Here is a 7,668-nt window from a genome sequence, read left to right on the forward strand (position 1 = left end):
ACAGCTATACTCAGTGGCGTAGCTAGGGGGCGCGGTAGGTGCGGTCCGCACCGGGCCCCGAGTTCATAGGGGCCCCCAAATGATGAAAATAGTTTCATTTAATATTATGAATTTGATTTCTAGAAAACTTACCCGTTAACAAGTAGATAAAAATTTAGTTTGAAGGTGACCTAGATCGGCAATGTGTAGGGGCCCCATGATCAATGGTATACTGATTAGAGTAACCTAAATACCTATTCAAAAATCATTCTCGATAAATCGGTTTAATTTTGTAATTCAGGCGGATCTATGTAAATATGCGGGGCCCATACACACTTAGATTAAATTACTGGGGTCGGTAAAATTTTACTGGGTTTTGGAACTACCGAAAAAGTCAGTAAAATGAAAACTGTCGCCACGGGTAATTGAAAAGCAAATTTCATAATGTTTTATTTTTTATCGATATATTATATAAAAAGAAAGCTCTCTGCAAAATTTCAGTGAAAAATCTCTGTTTTTCGATTTCTGACATTTTTTTTTAGTTTACTGACTTTTTTCGTAGTTCAAAAACCCAGTTATTTTTACCGAACAGATTGAGTGTGTAATCGTATCTTGAACATACTTCCAAATGTTACAGACTATATTTTTAAGCAAGCTGATTTTTAATTCAATGGATCATTTCAATAGCCAAAACGGCCACTGTGAAAAGCATAGATAGTGCCACCGTAGACTTGTGTGTTTGACAGAACAGCAATGCCGTCACAATGCGTAATCCCATATACGATGGTGCCGCTGTTTTGATGCGGTGAGTCCTAAATGAGTGACCTTCAATGATCCATTATAATTGAAACAGTAAACCAGTTACCATCTTCGGGACATGATTTGAACACATTCAAGAATGATAGCAGACCTCTTATTAGAGGCTTAGTTATGCAAGTCTCCATTTTAAACGAAAGGTCTTAAAGTCTATTTTAATAGAAATGGTCTCTAAAGTCACTTTTATCTTTATTCTGCTCGAAGTGAACCGTGCTGCAAGATGTCCCAGGGAGACCCTCAGAGACTAATTCACAGGTTCTTCAAGAATTTGTTTATAAATTGAAAGAGGATCAACACAGAATAAACATGAACGGGATTCCAACCTCAACAACAAAAGCAACAACAACCAAATCAAACCATCAGACAAGCAGCTTCTAGCAACTGCTAAAGTGCAATTCGCGGGTCCGCCACCTAACACCGACCACCCAATCGCTGCTCTCACGGTTCCGAAATTAATCAATTTCAGAAAGGGTGAAACCATAAACCCCTACCGCGCTGAAAAGCAAACACAATCACAGAACAACACACAATTGCCAACAGTGCCAACAACAAATACTGCACCATCATCAACGTTAACTGAATCACCTGGCTGGTCACTCGATCCCTTGCGACCACCCATCGTCACCTTAACACAATAATCAGCTGAGGGTGATGGCCGCTTCCTAAAAGCAAGACTTCGTGATCCCAACATCATGAAGATCGTCCGACTGTTTCTGGCATACATGAAGGACCAGCCAGCGAATATCTGCATTGATGGCAACACACCAACCAGCATTAGGATGGTCCTCGCGTCGGAAGGATTGCCAACGGATTCCGATCATCTTCTTCGAATTTTTTCTGACGTTCATGAGGAATATGGAGTTGGCCCAGCTGAAGCAGCAGCGGATCTGGAGGCGTATCGTCGGTACCTATCGAGCGAACGTACTAACCGACTTCAACAATTGCGGGAGAATTCGCACAAATTCTTCTCTCCCTATCCAGGACCGTCAAATTTTCGCAAGTAAGGACGCCCACTTCTACGGAAGAACACAGTATAATTTTATCAAATGACGTGCTTCCAAACACTTCTTTGCAATGTAGACAGAGTGTGACTGAAATCTTGATATACTGTCAAAATTTCAATCGCATGAAAAGCCCAGCAAAAATGAAGGAAATTTATAAAAACATTTTAAGCTCATCCTTTTCGGTTATTCTGGCAACTGAAACAAGCTGGGATGAAAGCGTAAAAAGCGAAGAAGTCTTTGGAAGCGGCTTCAACGTATTCAGAGGCGACCGGAATTTTTCAGAGTCCGGAAGAAAATCAGGAGGGGGAGTACTCGTTGCTCTTTCAACTGATTTTAATTCTGAAGTAATCAACACACAACATTTTAAAGAATTCGAACATGTCTGGGTAAAGTCACACATAGCAGGTGAAACACACTTGTTTGCCTCAGTGTATTTTCCACCTGACCATGCGCATAAAGGCACGTATGAAAATTTCTTACAATGTGCCGAACAAATTTTATCACAACTCCCCCCAGAGGTTAAAGTTCACATCTATGGTGATTTTAACCAACGCAATGCTGATTTCGTTCGGGACTCTGAAAATGAAAGTATTTTACTCCCAGTCGTTGGGGACAATGAAACATTGCAATTTATTTTCGATAAAACCGCAAATTTAGGACTAAATCAAATTAATCATATTAAAAACAGACAAAACTGTTATTTGGATTTCTTATTGACAAACATTTACGAAGATTTCTGTGTAACTGAGTCATTGAATCCATTATGGAAAAATGAAGCGTTTCACACAGCAATCGAATATTCCCTATTCATCCATAAGAATGCAAGACCCAACGACTATGAATACGAGGAAGCCTTTGAATACAAATCAGCAGACTATGAAAAAATTAAATGTAGATTAAATAGTGTTAATTGGCAAGAAATAATCAGAAATGAAGGAAGTGTCGAAACTGCTGCATACATATTCAATGAAATTGTACTAGATATTATAAAACAAGAAATTCCTTCCAAAAAAAATACGGCGAAACCTCAGTACAAAACATCCAATATGGTATAACAACCACATAAAAAATCTGAAAAATCGGAAGCAGAAGGCACACAAAATTTATAAGAAACACCAGAAAGATGAAAACCTAGCAAAATATTTGGACATTTGCAATCAATTGAATCTTGCCATCAGTGATGCCTTTGAAGAATATAATTCAAAAACTGAACTTGAAATAAAGTCCTGTCCAAAGAACTTCTTCAATTACGTAAAAACAAAACTAAAATCTGACAATTTTCCATCCGTTATGCACCTTGATGAAAATGTGGGTGACAACTCAGAAAAAATTTGCAATCTATATGCAAATTTTTTCCAAGAAATCTATACTACATTTTCGGAAGAAGACCGCGATCGCAATTATTTTGCGTTTTACCCGGAATTTTCTAGAGATATTGGTGTGAATCAAATCAATGTGCGGGAAATTTCAGACGCTCTAATGAATTTGGACGCTTCAAAAAATCCCGGCCCTGACACGATTCCACCAATATTTATGAAAAATTTAGCAAAAGAACTTACAGCGCCATTGTTTTGGCTTTTTTAATAAATCCCTTGAATCCGGAATCTTCCCAAAAATATGGAAAAGCTCCTTTTTAGTGCCTATCTTTAAATCTGGCCGAAAATCTGACATACGTAATTATCGTGGTATAGCCATTATCTCTTGTATTCCAAAACTTTTCGAGTCAATTGTCAACGAAAAACTATTTCTTCAAATCAAAAATAGAATTACTGACACACAACATGGCTTCTTTAAAGATCGCTCGACCTCAACAAATTTACTTCAATTTGTTGACTATTCATTGAATGCAATGGACAATGGAAACCACGTAGAAGCTCTTTATACGGACTTTAGCAAGGCATTTGATCGCATAGACATACCAATACTACTTTTCAAACTAAAAAAAATTGGAATTGAGCCAAGACTGCTGAAATGGCTTGAATCGTATTTAACTGACCGCCAACAAATAATAAAATTCAAAGGAAACAAATCAAAACCAATTCAAGTCACTTCGGGTGTCCCTCAAGGCTCTCATTTGGGACCTCTTCTTTTTATTATGTATGTAAACGACATTTCCTTCATTTTCAATAAACTCAAAGTGTTAATTTATGCCGATGACATGAAGCTCTACCTGGAAATAAGAAATGAAGAAGACATCAATGTATTCCGCAATGAAATAGAAAAATTCTACATATGGTGCAAAAAAGCCTATTAGAACTGAATGTAAAAAAATGCAACCTAATATCATTTAGCAGAAAAAGAACAACACCACGAATTTCAATTTCATTAGGAAATCAAAATGTAGAAAAATGTGAAAGAGTAAGGGACTTAGGAGTAATCTTAGACTCTAAGCTTTCTTTCGTAGACCACTACAATACAATAATTCACAGGGCTAATAACATGCTAGGGTTCATAAAACGCTTCTGCTACAACTTTCATGACCCATACACAATTAAAACTCTATATATTGCATATGTAAGATCAATCATGGAATACTGCAGCATTGTATGGTCTCCTTTCTCAATCACACACGAGGAAAGATTAGAATCTGTACAAAAACAATTTCTACTATATGCTCTTCGTAAATTAGGTTGGACATCATTTCCACTTCCACCCTACAAAGCACGCTGCATGCTTATTGACATACAAACTTTGAAAGAGCGACGTGAAATCACAAGAGTTTCATTTGTAAATGATATCGTTTCGCAACGTATTGATTCTACAGAAATCTTATCAAAATTAAATTTCTACGCTCCTTCTAGGCAACTACGAAATCGTAACTTATTCTTGACAAATCATCATCGAACAAATTATGCCAAAAACGGGCCTCTAAATCAAATGATGGCCATTTACAATCAACATTGCGAAACTATTGACTTTACCATGTCTCGGCAAAATCTAAAAACATACTTCAAATCCATTGAAAATCGCAACGCATAAAATAAAACAAAATGAAATTAACATTACTTACACTACACTTTCTTTTTCGATATTTTTTATAAATTTCATAATTTTAGTATTAAGAAATGAAACAAAAATATGTGGAGTGCTTCGTAAAGCCCAAGCAGGACAGTTCGGTTTTGCGTCGTCCGATAGATTTAGCTCACGGTTTCGCGCGTGTTTTCGTCGCAGGAGATTTTTTTTTTGTTTTTTTTTTTCTGTTTTGGAGCGTCTTGCTGGGTAGTGCCTCATGAAGCCCAAGCAGGAAAGTTTTTACATTCAGAAATGGAATAGTGAAAAGTGAAAAATGAAAAAGTGTTTCGTTTGATTTGTGTCCTCAGTACTGTTGGTTTTTGGCTGCCCTAAGTTCACCGAACCATCCGGAAGTGACAGGCAGCACATAAATTTAGAGAATCAATCCGGTGAGTTTGTTCCAGTATGATACTTTTTCTTTTGTGAGCCTTCCGGATCGTTTTTGTCCGCGTCGTGGAACTTCTGATCGTTTCTCGAACGGAAAATGTTATTTTCGGAGTTTGATAATTATGTTCAGATTGCGCATTCTGACCGGGCGGGTGTTACGCAACTAACAATCGGTTGTGGATGCTTTTTAACCGTTCGATGACCCTGGAGGGATCGATTCTGCTTTTCGTATAATTTTGAGCAGAAAAATCTACTGTGTTATCATAGGGTGTTTAGTTCGAACGCGCTTCCTTTCGTTTTTCGATTATCTAAAAATACAGTACCACCCAGTACAGTTTTTCAATGGGCGTGATTTTTTTTACGCGTATCGTTATTTTATACAATCCGATGACCCTGGAGGGATCGGTTTTGCTTTTTACTGGTTATTGAGCAAAAATATTACTGCACAATCGACAAGCATTTCGCGAAATACTATTTATAATATAAATAAGCTATTGTTTTCTCTTTTGATTGCCGGCATTCAAAAGATTAATTTGAAAACGCTTAAACAACAAATATTTATGGTCTATCGCCAGCTTTCTAGGCGAATCCTGACAATATACCTTCCCCAACCTACAACTCCGTAGCACTTATGAGGGTGTCGCTGAGTCGGTGGCCTCTCATTAAGTAAGTGCTACATCAACATTTCCTTCCCCTATCCCAAGTTACGGTAAAGATGAGCGTGGCCGGGAATAGCGATATCCATGCTTTTAGTATTCTTGTTTATGATTTGAACAAGGTATACTCCCCTGCCTTGTTCTTGAAAGTAGTCAGGATGAGATTATTAAAAAGAAACATGAATGTTGCTAGTATCCAATCTACGAAGTATACCGTAACTACGCTAACGCTAAGAAATGAAACAAAAATATGTATATGTAAAATGTACTAGTCTACGTTGGTTGACGAAATAAATAAATAAATAAATATTGAAAAAAAAAAAAAAACTTTAGGAATTTTTCTAGTGATTGTTATAAAGATATACTTCTGGGATCTAGTTCAGAAATGTCTATATTGGTTCTACCACCAGGTTTCCCAAAAAATCTTCCAGCGTTGTTTCAAGGGATGGTTAGAGGATTTTTTTTGTAATTTGCTCCAGGAAACCCATGAGCAGTAAAACGGTTTTCTTGACTTTTTTGATTTCTCCAGTTGTAATAATTGATATCCAAAGTTTCCTACAGGAGTTCTCTTAAGAAAAAAAATTATTCTGTAGATCTTAAAGAAATTTATTCGGGAATTTTTACAGGAAGATCTACGAGAATTTATATGCCGGTTTCTCCAGTTATCCCTTCAGGAGTTTTATCTGGTTTTCTTCAAGGATTCATTCACATTTACCCGTGGAATTGCTCCTAAAATTCCTCCATGGATTATCAGAGAATATACATTTGATACTCTTCCAGGAATTTCTCTTTGAATTTGATCTGGGGTTCTTCAAGAAGCTCCTTCAGAAGCTTTTTCTAAAGCTTCCTCTAAAATTTCATGCGAAATTACTTCTACAGTTCTATCAAACAATTTCTCGTATACTTCTTCAAGTAAAATCTTGATGATTTCTTTAAAAATTCATCTCAGGTTGCACACCAGCTAATACCTAGATGATAGGAATTGCTAGATTATTTACTGATCTAGCAATTCCTATCATCTAAGCAATTTATCTTCGAAATCTTTCAAGACTTCCTTAAGGGCCCTGGAGTTCCTTCAGAGAACTTTGTGGGAGTTTATAGGATGTTATTTTAGAATTTAATTTGAAAATATCTCCTGATTTAAAGAAAAATCACCAATAATTCCTGAAAAGAATCCTTGATCTTTTTCTGGACATATTCCTAGGAAAATGATTGGGGACTTTCTTTAAAGACATATCTCTAAGAACTTTCAGAATAATTCCTGAAGGAATCTTAGGAACAATCTCTGGAGAAATTCCTGAAGGAATTCTCTGGATGAAACCTGAAGGATAATTTTTAAGGAAATTCCAGAAAAGCCATCCTTAGAAAAAATCTACGTTAAATTTCTGAATAGAATCCTAAGGAAGTTCGTAAAAATTGCAAAATAAACTTCTAAAAAAATCCTTAGAGTTCATTTTGTTTGAAATTTATTTTAAGCAACTTTGGCAAATTTATTCATTTTTAAGGCATTTCTTTCGTAAATAATTTTAAAATCAATCCCTAATTAAAAACACAAAATTTAGGAAATGTCCAAATTTTCCTAGAATGCTCAATTAAAACTGTATACAAATCATTGATTTCCAGAGCTACTTCGCCAGTGTTTATTTATACTTCAATGGTAATTCACTGGAAGCCCTCTCGATGATTTTCAGTAAACTAATGTATTTCTGAACAAGAATATAGCAAAGAATTTTAGGCTCATTAATTGACATTTATGCCATCAAACTACTTGAACCGCATATCAACGTGAGTTCCATCGATTTCACATTAGCGCC

This window comes from Aedes aegypti, chromosome 2 (genome assembly GCF_002204515.2).
Source record: "Aedes aegypti strain LVP_AGWG chromosome 2, AaegL5.0 Primary Assembly, whole genome shotgun sequence".
Classification (NCBI taxonomy): domain Eukaryota; kingdom Metazoa; phylum Arthropoda; class Insecta; order Diptera; family Culicidae; genus Aedes; species Aedes aegypti.